The sequence below is a fragment of the Belonocnema kinseyi genome, chromosome 9 (genome assembly GCF_010883055.1).
Source record: "Belonocnema kinseyi isolate 2016_QV_RU_SX_M_011 chromosome 9, B_treatae_v1, whole genome shotgun sequence".
NCBI lineage: Eukaryota > Metazoa > Arthropoda > Insecta > Hymenoptera > Cynipidae > Belonocnema > Belonocnema kinseyi.
Window position 1 is genome coordinate 94764202 of NC_046665.1, and position 13588 is coordinate 94777789.

Below are 13588 nucleotides of genomic sequence, written 5' to 3' on the forward strand. Positions count from 1 at the left end.
ATTAAGGCCTACACCTATTTCTGAATTCATTTTAATTTTTAAAAATTAATTTAAATTCTTTTAAATTCGTTTAAGACTTTTCCAATCAGTTTTTACATTCTTTTTCATTATCATTATTTTTTTTAATTCTCTGGAATTTCTTTCAGATGGACTGAATTCAATAGACCTTCCTGTATTTTTATTTTATTTTTAAATCATTTTTAAGAATTTTGAACTTCGATTAAATTCAATTAAATTTTATCTAAATTCAATAGAGTCCTTTTAAGTGCGAATATTTTAGGTCCATTTACTTCATTTATTTTTATTTACATTTAGATCGTATAAATTTGAGGCAATTCTCTTGAATTCTTTTGAATTCTGCTCAATTTATTACAATTTCACTGAAATATATTAACTATTTTATATTTTTTAAATTAATTTGAATTCATTTGGAACAGACCATAAATTCTTACTAATGAACCCTAAATTCTTTGGAGTTAACTGCATTTGATTTGATTTTGTTCTGAGTTTTATTCGCTCCTATTTTTCTCAATTCAATAGACCTTTCGGGATCTTTTCTTAATGAATTTCAATTCTTTCTAATGCAAACTGAATTATTTTGAATTCTTATAAATTTATTTCAACCTCTTTTAAAGGCGGTTGTTATTCTGAGAAATTTTATCGAATTTTTGTCTATTCCTTTGAATTTAAAAGAAAATTCATTAGTTAAATTAATAATGCCCACTAGTCATTTTTAGTCAATTTATAGATGATAAATTTGTTCCATTTTGTTTACTTCTGCGGATTAACTTAATTCTTTTGGTTTAAATTTTTCTTTAATTGAAAATTACCTCTTTTTCAAACTATTCTCTTAATACCTTGGCTTTTTCTACGAAATTATTCTTCTGGGTTTTAAATTCAACTATTCGGTTTAAAATTCATGTTTTTGGTGGAAGATTCATATTATTTAAAATTTGAATTTTTAAAATAAAACTTACAATTCAAACTCAAATTTTGGAATGAGATATTTCCCTTTATTGACTAAAAAATCTTTTTAGTTGAAAATTCCACTCTTTCTCAAAAATTACATTTTGATTTCAAAATGAGCTTCTTTTGGTTGGGCATTTAAATAATTTGATTAAATGTTGTATTTTTTGGCTTCATTAAACGGATTTTGGTCGAAAATTAACATATTTTTTATCTGGAATGAACTATTAAACTTGTTGTTGATCATACACTTTTTTTAAGGTAAAAAATTTAACGATTCAGTTTAAAATTACATTTTTTAGTGGGAAAATCACCTTTTTGTTTTTGAATGATCTTTTTTTGTCTAAAAATTGAGTTATGTACTGAAAATTTAATTATCAAATTTTCTTTCGAAAGTTAATTTCTTTTGTTAAAAATGTAACGATTTTTCGACAATTGTTTATTTTTTTTGGAGCGTTAGTGTTTATCATTCATGAAATTGTATGTCTAATGTTAATAAGTCGCCCCTTTTGATAGATAATTTGTCTTTTCAGTCTAAAATTCAAAAATTTAGTTACAAAATCATTTTTTAATTCAGTTGAAGATAAATTATTTTCTTTGTTTGAAAATCAAAATATTTTGTCAAAAATATGTTATATTTTATTCAACAATCATTTCTTTATCCATAAATGGAAATGTTACATTTTTTGTTGAATATTTTTCTTCGTTGTTAAAAACTCTTTTTTTAAAGTTTAAATTTCTGCAGGAAATTCTTTCTTTTTGCTTAAAATTCAAAATTTTGAATGAAATTTCTTTTCGTTTCATGCATGAAAAATCTTTCCCGGTTAAAAATTTAACTTTATTTCTTTAAATTCCTCTTTAATTTTTTTAAATTGCCTGTTTTGAGTGAGGATTAAACTAGTTTATATAAAATTCCTTTATCTTTTGTTGAAAATTAATTATTTCAACTGAAAATTTAATTCTTTTTGGTTAATAATTAATTTTTTTTATTTGAACACTCAACAGTTCGGTAAAAAATTTATTTATTCACCGTTATTAATCTGCTAGGCTTGAGCTTTTTTATGCCAAAAATCAAAATTCAGAAAGTTTGGGAAAAATGAAAAACTGCTTAGGATAAAATTAAGCAAAAGTCCGGGAATTTTGAAAGCGGTTTTTTGTAACAAACTCTGTTTATTACAAATATAGTAATTTTTTACCGAAACCAGAAATTCATCAAGCTTTACGCTTTCCATTAATAAAAATATTGAATGATAGTGAACCAACGGTTGTTAGTTGAGTAACAATTAGGTATAAAAACAAACTTTTAAAAATTGTTGCTAATGTTTTGCATTATACATTTCTTTAAAAGATACGAAATAATATTTCCGAAATTAATATTCTATAGTCATGTTGTCAGTAACGTTTTGAGTTACTGTTAAACGGATCTAAAATGCTCGTACGCGTTGTCCATAGGAAGTGTGTTTGAGAGGATTATATCGGTCCACTTTAGAGAGCCGAAATGTTGGGCAAGTGGCTCGTAGCGCGAAATACCAACCTGGCATTTTAGTGAGCTCAAATTCCAATTTTCACCGGAGTACGTCACTTGAACGTAAATTCCTTTTCTCGCTGGGATCCCAAAGGATGTACTAAAATTCCTCATTTTTGTCTACATACTAAATAAAACATGTGATATCAAAATGAATTTATAATTCCACTGGCAACTTTAAAGACTCTTCACCAATTATAAAAAAATGGACAATTTTCTCCCAAAAAATGGAAAAACTTCTTATTTTTACATGTATCTAACTGAAAAATTCGTGGGTGATTAAATTTTTAGATAAAAAAATGAATTTCCTAAAAAAACGATATTATTAATCAAATTGTTTGATTCTCAATAAAAAATTTAATTTGTAACCAAATTATTCAACTTTCTATAAAAATAGTTGAATTTCAACTGAGAAGAATGCATTTGATATCAAAAATAGGATACCTGAATTTCAGATGAAAAAATAACTAATTTTCGATCGAAGAAAAAAAAACAGTATTTTAATCAAATTGTTGAACTTTTACCAAAATATTGAAATTTTTAACCGAAAATGATGAATTTTTAATCAAGAATAGGATACTTAAATTTTAATTTTAAAAACAATTTAAAAAAATATATTTTCAATAAAATTTTTAAATTATCAACAGAATATTTAATTATTGACCAATTGGTTAAACTTTTTCCGAACACGATTAAGTTTCCAACCAAAATCGGATAGTTATTTCTGCAATGAAAAAAAATAATTTGAAACAAAAAATACAATATTTTAAATCAAATTTTTGATTTCTTAACATAAAATTTAAATTTTAACAAAACAGTTAAACATTTTAACAAAGGACAATTAAATTTTAATTTTTAAAAATTAATTTAAACAAATATATATATATATATATATGTTTAACAGGAAAGATTTTTAATAGAATAAAAATATTACAAGAAATATCACAAAAATTTTTAAGCTTTTAAATAATTTTAAAATTTGTTTGGGGTTTTCAAGAAATTTTTATAGATCTTGATCAATTTTGCTAGATTTTTATGAATTGCGACTAATTAAAAAAAATGTAAGGGTTTCAGAAAGATTTTGACGATTTTGCACAAGTTTTTAATGGAATTCAAAATATTTCAAAACTTTTGAAAGTTTCAAATAAAAAAATTTCAGATAAAAAAATAACAAATTTTCGACCAAAGAAAAAAACCAGTATTTTAATCAAATTCTTGAACTTTTACCAAAAAATTTAGTTTTTAACCAGAAACAAAATAGTTGAATTCAAACCAAACTCGACGAATTTGTAAGCAAATGAAGGATAGTTAAATTTTCAGGTAAAAAAAATTTGTTCGAAAAATTATTATTTTTGAAAAAAAAGTTTTCAAGGAAATTGTTGAATGTCTAACAGAAAATATAATTTTTAGCTAAATAGTTAAACTTTCTACCAAAATAGTGAAATTTTCAAGCGAAAATCGTGAATTTTATATCAAGGATAGGATACTTAAATTTTAATTTCAAAACAATTAAAAAAATATATATTTTCAATAAAATGGTTGAATTCTTAACAGAAAACTTAAATATTGACCAATTGGTTGAACTTTTTCCCAGAAATAAAATGGTTGAATTTTTATGTCAGAAAGGCGAATTTTAAACCAAAAACATTCATTTAAAAAAAACGGAAAAAAACGATATTTTAAATCAGATTGTTAAATTCTCTTCATAAAATTCAGTTTTTGACCAATTATTCGAACCTTCTAACAGAAACTCATTAGCTAGATTTTGGACCAAAAACGATAAATTTTCAAACAAAAATAGAATAGTTATTTTTGCAATGAAAAAAATAATTTTTAACAAAAAATACAATATTTTAAATCAAATTGTTGAATTCTTAGCATAAAATTTAAATTTTAACGAAATTGTTTAAAATTTTACCAAAGGACAATTAAATTTTCATTTCAAAAAATTAATTAAAATATTTATTTATATGTATATGTTCAACACACAACCTCTAAACAGTTTACTAAAAAATATCCCCTGGTGTTTTTTTTTCTTTGAAAGTATTGATTGCCTGGTTTCGACGTATAGAGGACGTAAATCTATAGAATATAAGAGATCTAGCTGAAGCAAAAATAAATATTTTTGAGAAGAATGAAATTTCAATAATATATGAATTTTCCTATAGAAATACCTGCAAAATTTGTAATAATAAATTATTATAAAAACAATAATAAATTTCGTTAAGTATTATTTATATTCCAGCATAAACAATAAAAATAAACATTCTCTAGTATATTTAGAGTTCTTTTGGATTTTTTTACCAGTATTTAATTTTTTCACACAATTTTTACATTTATTAAAAAATAATAAAAAATACACTTCAAAATCTGGAATGAACTGCTACAAAATTCAGCATTTTTATTGTATTTTTAAATTGTCCGCATTACTTTTACAGCGTTGTAGTATCGAAATTTCCTGCACTAATAGAAAAAGTAATATTTCTGTAAAATTTTATTACTCTTAAGAATAAAATTCATACCTTTTTTTAACTTTTAATAAAAATTATTAAGTATGCATTGAAATTTTATATTATAGATTAATATTTAATATTATAAATATCAATAAGATTCATATTATTAATTTACTATTTCAAATATATTAAGTAAATCAACTTTTCCGTTTAAAATTTATACTTTCGAATTTAAAGTATAACTGTTTTGAAAAAAATTCGTCCTTTTCACTAGAAAATTCAACAGTTTAATTGCAATTTTTTTTCTTTTTTGATTGAAAAATTTTCTTGAGAAAAAATGCAACTGTTTGGTTGCAAATTAATTTGTTTACCTTGAGGCTTTAAGAGTTTGATTTAATTTTTTTTAATTAATTCAACTGCTTTTTATTTGTAATTAAAATATTTTTTGTTGAAATATCAACTACTATATTTTTTGGTTAGAAGTCACCTTTTTTGGTTAACGTAAAACTTTAATTTTGTAAGAAATTATTAGATTTTCAAATAAAAAAGACTAATTTTTCACCAAAAAATAAGAAAAAATGTTTTTATTATAAATTAAAAACTACTAAATTTATTTAAAAAAAAAAACGAATTTTCACCCAAACAGTTCAACTTTTGAACAAGAACAGATAAAATGTCTACAAAAGCAGAAGATTTGTCAATCAAATAAGATTTTTTATTGGAAAAATTAAAAAATTTCAATTCTTAAAAATATTTCAAATAGCTGAATTTTCTACCATAATAATATAATTTGCAAACCCAAAATTATTCAATTCTCAAGCCAATAACAAGATTTTTCTACGCACCAGTGATATTTTTAACTACAAAATATAGTTTTTTAATACAAAAGGTAATTTACAACTAAAAAGTGCAATTTTCAAGTAAAATTATGCATTTTTCTACAGAGTAGCACAATCATCAACAGGGAAGAGGGATTTTTTAACTCAAAAAAGGTGAATTGTTATCAAGAAATATAACAGTTGATGTTCGAACAAACAATATTTTAATTGCGAATTAACAGGAGTGGAATTAATTTTTCAAAGCAACAAATTCTCAATAAAACTGTTGAAGCCTCAAACTAAACAGATTATTTTTTAACCAAACAGTTGCATTTTTGCTCTAGAAAGATAAAATTTATATTTAAAAAGATTAACTTTTGAACCAAAAAAAAAACAACGAATTTTTTAAAGAAAATAGTGAAACTATTAATCAAAAAGCATTTTACACTCAATACAATTTTTAACTAAACAATAAAATTTGTAACCAAAAAGTAATTGGAATCGTTTGAATACTTTAGGCAATTTATGTATTTATTAAATTTCTAAGCAGTTGGAAAAATTACTGGTCAGAATTGAAGGTTTTAATAAACTACTTTGAACAAATTTTTTAAAATAACTAATTAATTAAGCGACAAGCTTGGAGCTTATAAACAATATTTTTATTATTAATTAATTAAATTTAATAATATCTTGTTAGTTTTTTAAGCAAAATGTTAACATGTCAATGTGAATTTTATTTCAAAATAAATCAAAGTAAATTTCTTATGATTTATCACAATAAATTCTTTCTTTTTAATATATTCTATAATTGTAAGTAAAATCTAACCATTTATTTTGAAAAACCCCATTGGATTTTTCTTTTCCCATTAATGAGTGATTTGACTAGCTTAAAAAATATCCATTTATATTAATTAACCATAAAATAAATATTATATTTTTATCATAATCGATTTACCTTATATAATTTTCGACGATAGTGTAAAAAATTGCACAAATATTTCTAAAAATCAAATCAATTTTTTTTTTAATATTTGCGTAGTTGAACATTTTAAAAATATGATGCAGGAGGTTGCGAGATTATAAACTACATGCGAATATGAAACTCCAACGTAAATATTTACTGCCTAATAACTTCAGTTTATTTTCACAGCAGCGCGGAACTCTTTCGCGTCCTCACGAAACGAACATTATCATTAATTTCTTCAGATCGGCCAAATACTGTTTGCACATTGCAAAAGGAATTTTCTCAAATAGTGGAAAAGTACGTAAATGAGCTCTGTGGAATTGCCGTACATTTGAGAAACTTCATTAACATTAAAAGGCGAAACTCGCGGACTCATTTAGTAATTAGGTATTCCTTTCCCTAGGAACAACACCGAGACTGGGGAAACTTTAAGAAGCCAAAGAGCATTCAAATTTGTGCATCACAATTTCCTTTACCTTTCGCAAACGTCGCGGTTTTTATAACTTTTCTGCGTTTCAGAAAATTTTATTTCAACTGAGTCGCTCATTTACTCTTTGAGGGAATATAATGTGAAACGTATAAAATTGAGTATTTAAGCTTTCATGTAAAATCTAATTAAAAGAATCTGAGCAGCTGAAATTGTAGGTCTTTTGATCATCTACTTTGATTCTCACTTTTTAAGATTTGTTTAAAAATTGCATTTGTTTAAAAATACGTCCACTCCAATCACACTTACTTAAAAACAAAACAAAAAACAGGAAAGATTTAAAATTACTTTTCACGTGAAGAAAATAAGAAAAATTCTTTTTCAAAGTAATGTTTTATTTCAAAATAATTTTATGTTGTGATAAATATGCAGCTTTGTTACCTGCACTAAAAACAAATGTTCCACAAATTTCTTGTTTGCCGACTTTTTAAATTTGTTGATTTTTTAAAATTTCTTCCCCGAAGTTCTAAAGCATTCCCAATTTGTTGCAAATTTACGTGAACCATTTTTAAAAGGATAATTCCTACTTAATTTATACTTGTTTTTGAAAATAATTTCTAACACTTGTGGAATAAGGAGATATTTTTTTTAGTTTGAAAACTTTCCAATTACAAAAATCACTAGCAAAAGTTTATAAGAGCCAGAAATCGAAATTAGAAAGACAGTGAGTTTTTTAAATACTGATTTTGGTATTCATTAAAATTATCTTTATCAATTGTAGCTGAAAATTTTTCTGAGCAAGTGTGTTTTCTTAGGAGGTCAAGAAATGTTCAAAAAAAGTTTTAATTCCAAGTTTTAAAGATAATTTTACTAAATACCAAAATAAAAAGTCAAAAAATACAAAATTTGCTGTATTTCCAATTTAGATTACTGGTTTTTATCGATTTTTTTCCTATTGCATTTTTGTCACTGTCACATATTTTTCTTTGCCACCAAACTTTTTATGATCTAAAGGCCATTTGAATGTTAAGATAAATTATTAAAAATTAAACAAAAATTTTCTTTAAAAAGTTGTCTTTTATGAACAAACTGATGGTACAAGAAATCTTTGCTATCTTTGAAAAAGATTATTAATTCAAGAAAAACAAAGAAGACTTTTTATAAATTGTTTTACGGTTTATAAAATTCCGTTTCGAGCAAAACCTAACAGAAATATTTTTAAATTTTTGAAGAGACTTAACGCGTGAGGAGTTTTTAAAAAGTTCAAGATTTTTTCGAATTTTTAACGTGGCTGCAATTTATGCTGTGACTACATAAATTTGTTTTAAAAAACTATAATATACAGGACTTGATCTTTAAAATCTTATTTTCAATTGATTCCATAATAGTTAAAAAAAACTTCACGCGTTCTTAAAATATGACAATGAAATCTCAAGCGTGTATGCGTGTCGAATGACACCAATATCTGACTGGGGTCATTCGACCCGAAATTTCATAAGCTTTCCTGAAATTAAAAAAAAAGTTTTCCACTGTTTAAATCGTCGTTAGAGCTACAGGCCGTCGAACGAAATTGAATTTTAACTCATAACATAAAATTTTGTCACAAATTTTGACAGATTTGATTTAATTTTTACCAAAAAAGCGTATTATAAAAAATGGAATGTAGAGAACGGCATAAGATTTTATTTTTATTCAAAAGCATATAGAAGTGGATAGGAATTTCGGATAAAATATTTGATAACATTGGATATTATTCCTTTCAAAGAATCGTATTAAAATAAATAGAAGCTTCGGGTATCATATTTAATAGATTTTTATAAATTTCTAGAAAAAGCGTATTTAAGTGTATAGAAATGTAAACTCTAATATTTGATAGGAATGAATTTTCCTTCTATTGAAAAAAAACATTATAACGGATAGACATTTAAGGTTGAATATTTGATGAAATTGGATTGAACTTGTGTAAAAAAATGAGTTAATAGGAATTACTGGGAAATTGGCCGACTTTGCGCGAAGAAAAAAAAAGAACAACATTTATCAAAAGAATCCTTTCCTATCGGATCCAATTTCATTGCCCAATTTACAAAAATTGTAATTGTAGAATTTATGGTTTTGTTCCTATGACGGGTAGCAAAGAAAAATTTTCTTGTATAAATGTTCCTTGCGGAAAAGTTTTATTATATTGAAAAAAATCCTGATTTAAATCTTTTACATTTGAAATTGCAAAAATGACAATAAATAAAATTTTTGAGCATAGACAAAAATTTTTGATCAATTTTAATGTTAAGTTATAATTCCTCATATATTAGAAATTTAAAATTACAGACTTCTGAAAGCTTTGACTTTAAAACAGTGAATTAATTTAAAAAATTTTAAAATATCCAATTTGAATGGCTTTAAAATGGAAATTATTTAAATTAAGAAATTTGTAATTATTTCATTCGGAAGGCTTTCAATTGAAATATCACACAATTTAAATTTTGTTTGTATTTAAAATGATGCAGTTTTCAAAAGTCTCATCTGGCATTATTCAATTTTAAACATTCTGAAAATTGTTCTATTTGCAAAATTTCAAACTGAAATAATTTAATTTCGAAATTCTTAAACCAAAAACAAAATTGTTCAATTTTAAATATTTATATTTAGGTGTAATCCAATTCCAAAAAAAAAAAATTATAATCTCCCCAATTTAAAAAATGTAAGGTCTGAACTATTTCAATTTTGAGACCTTCTGATTAAAAATTTGTCAATTAATTGAATAGTGATTCAATTAATTTTTCAAATTATTTCAGTTGAAACATTTTTATTTAAAAAGTACAAATAACACCTTTCTTTTCAACCTATTCGAAACATCGTTCTTTTGGAAAAAACTTGACTGAATCAAAAAGAATTTGGTTTGGAACGGTTTTAATTCAAAATCGTTTAATATACAATGCCATTGCAAATTATTAACACGGCTACCGCCGACGGCGCTAAAAATCGTTGCCGGCATTAAAACAAGATTAGTCATTCAACAAACCAAAAAATTAAATAAAAAGTAACTTGTTGAAAATGCTTCTGCAAGGTTTCTAGAATTCCGCGACGAATGATCCCTAACAGAGATATTTTGGACTTCTTGAAAAGAGTATACCGTCTGCAGAGTTTTTAAAAGTTTAAGCTTTTTTCTTATTTTTTAACTTGACTGCTACTCATGCTGTGACTTGGTAAACTTGTTTTAAAAAAATTTTAATCACGAAATCTTTGAAATCTTATCTTCAATTAAGTCAATAATACTTTAAAAATCCTTTACGTGTTCCTAAAATGTGACAAAACATTTCCAAGCGTGTCTGCTTGTCGAATGGCCCCAAAATCTGATTAGAGTAATTCGACACGAAATTTTGTAAGCTTTCCAACATTTTCATTCAATAAAAAAAAGAAGTTAATAATAACTTTTTAAAAAGCTTTTGGAATGCTTCTGAAATTCCGCGTCGAATGATCCCTAACAGAGACAATTTTGACTTTTCGAAAAGAGTATACCGTGTGCGGAATTTTTAAAAATTCAAGGTTTGTTCTAACTTTGTAAATCGACTGCAACTCAAGCTGTGACTCAGTAAACTTGTTTTAAAAAAAATTAAAATTGATCTTCGAAATTCAATTGAGTCCATAATACTTGAAAATACTTCACGCGTTCCTAGGATATGACAACAAAATCCCAAGCTAGTCTGCGTGTCGAATGATCCCAATATCTGATTCGGGTCATTCGACACGAGATTTCAAACGTTTTCCAAAACTTTCTAAAAAAGTTTCTCGCGATTTAAAAAGTTTTATTTGTCGTTTTAATATCAGAATCGAAAATCCAGGGACGAATTTTCTTCTAGTCTGATTATTATAGTCAATAACAGTTTTTCAGCGTAACCCTTTAACAAATTCAGTTCCAGAAGTACAGAGAGAAAAGATCGTCAATCGTCGTCGGAGCTGCAGACCATCGACCGAAATTCACCTTCAACCTAACCAGTAAATTTTGGGGGCTATTAACTTTATCGGCTGTGGTAAGAAGCTCCTAACTTTTATAAATGGCGTTCCACCCATTCTCGCTAGCTCCAGGCCTTCTCGGTGACGCAATTTACGAAAAAAGCTCGTTTCTCATTTCACTCGGTTCTCTGCCACGTGGTACGGCCAGAGAGATGAGGAATTAAAAAAAGGAATAAAACGACCCGACCAACTTCCTGATTCGCTCTGTACTTTTGCGTAATTGAAAATGATCAGACCTCTCCGGTAAGTCTTCAGATTTCAATTTTTAATGTGATTCTGGGCTTTTAATTATATCTTGATCTCTAAAGACGTTCCATCACAGTTCTAGAGATTTGAGTGTTTTCAATTTTAGTTACGGGATCTTATTTAATCTGGGAAGATAATTCTGAATTTAAATCTTAATTGGAACTCTATCTTCTCAGAAGTATAAAAAGAAATTGTTCATTTCCGAGGGGTGATTCACTTCTGAAATGGTTTGAAGCCCGTGATCTCTAAATCTTTAAAAAATCCTTGATTAATTTTCAAGATTTTAAAGATTTACGAGATTCTTGGTAATATTTTCCAAGTTTTTTTTAGTAGCTGAATACTGAGATTTTTAAAATCTTGTAAATCTTGATCTAATTTATGTTATTCTGAATCTTCGATCATTTGATTCCATAGAAAATTAAAGCAAAAAAATTAAATTAAATCTAACGATAACTTTAAACTTGTTTGAGACGTTTAATTTAATTATTAAAAGTTATAGTGGCGAATTAATTGATTAATATTGCAAATACATATATTTATTTACTTTGACAAGAAAAGAAAACTTTATTTCTTCAAATAAAAAAAATTCATTGCCGTTAATTCATTAATATCAAAGACAACTTTCCTAAAGTATATCAAACTATTTTAAAGCCATTCTTAGAGACAAAGAATTTTATATCATTTCAAAGGATTTAAACAGATTTTGCTCAAATTCAAATAATTTAGTGAAATTGCGAAATATTATAACAAATTTTAGGAAGTTTTAAAATATTTCAAAATATTGTTAAGATCATATAAATGCTTTTAGATCGGACTTATGACATTTACTGGGATATTACAAAAACCTCTGAAGTTTTTAAATATTGACTAAAAATTTAACGCGTTTTAGAAGATATTAAGCTTTAATGAATTTCAACTAATTACAAAACATTTTAATTGGATTCGAAAGATTTTGAAGACTTTGTAAAATTTTATAATGAGATACAAAATATTTTCAGAAATATTTCAAACTTCGAAGGCTTTGAAATATTTTCAAATAATTTTAAGGGATTTAAAGAGATTTTTAGTATTTTTATGAATTTTAACTTATTTTAGAAAACTTTAAGGGATTTAAAAGGATTTTGTAAAAGTTTTAATAGGATTCAAAATATTTCAAGGGATACGATATAACTTCCAAGGCTATCAAATAGTATCAAAAAATTTTTAAAGCTTTTTTTAAAGATATTAGGAGTTTTCCTAAGTTTTTCTCAAATTTCAAATAATTTTATGGACTTCAAGGAATTCAGGGGGATTGCGACAATTTTGTGAAAGTTTTTAATGGGATTGAAAATATTTCAATGAATATTACAAAACATCTAAGGCTTTCAAATGGTTTAATCAATTTTAAGATATCTGAAAAGATTTCCAGGTGGTTTCAAATATTCTAAAAGATTTCTTTAGCTTTTTATGACTTATCGAAGACTTAAATTACATCAGACTGATTTTTAGGATTTCGTAGAATTTTTAATAGGATTCAAATTATTTCATGGGATATGATGAAACTTCTAAAGCTATTAAATGTTTTAATTACTTACTCAAATGTTTCAAATGACTTTAAAGAATTTGAAGTGATTTAAAGCTATTTCTCAAGATTTTAAGGAATTTTGCCAGATTTATATTAATTTAAATCAATATTCGAAGATTTCAAGGGATTTACAGAGATTTTGCAAAAGTTTTCGATGCGATTCAAAATATTTCAAGTGATATTATAAAACTTCTAAGTCTTTTAATGGTTTTTAAACATTTCTAAGAGATTTCACGCTACTTATAAAGATTTTAGGAGATTTCTTAGACGTATTATGCACTTTAGCAGACTTCAAGGGTTTCAGAGAGAATTGATCGATTTTTTAATACTTTCAATAGGACTAAAAATACTTCGGATGATATAACAAAACTTCTTAAGGTTTAGAATGGTTTTGAAGACGTTTAAGGAATATAAGTAATTTTTCTTAGAGACTTCTACGTATTTTAAAGGATTTTAAGGATTTACAATGTATTTTGAAATATTTCAAGGAATTTTACTTTTTTATAAAGAAGTTTTAAAGTTTTGAATAATTTTAGAAAACATCGAAAGATTGAGAGAGATTTCGACGCTTTTGCAAAAGTTTATAAGGACATTCAAAATATTTCAATGCATAT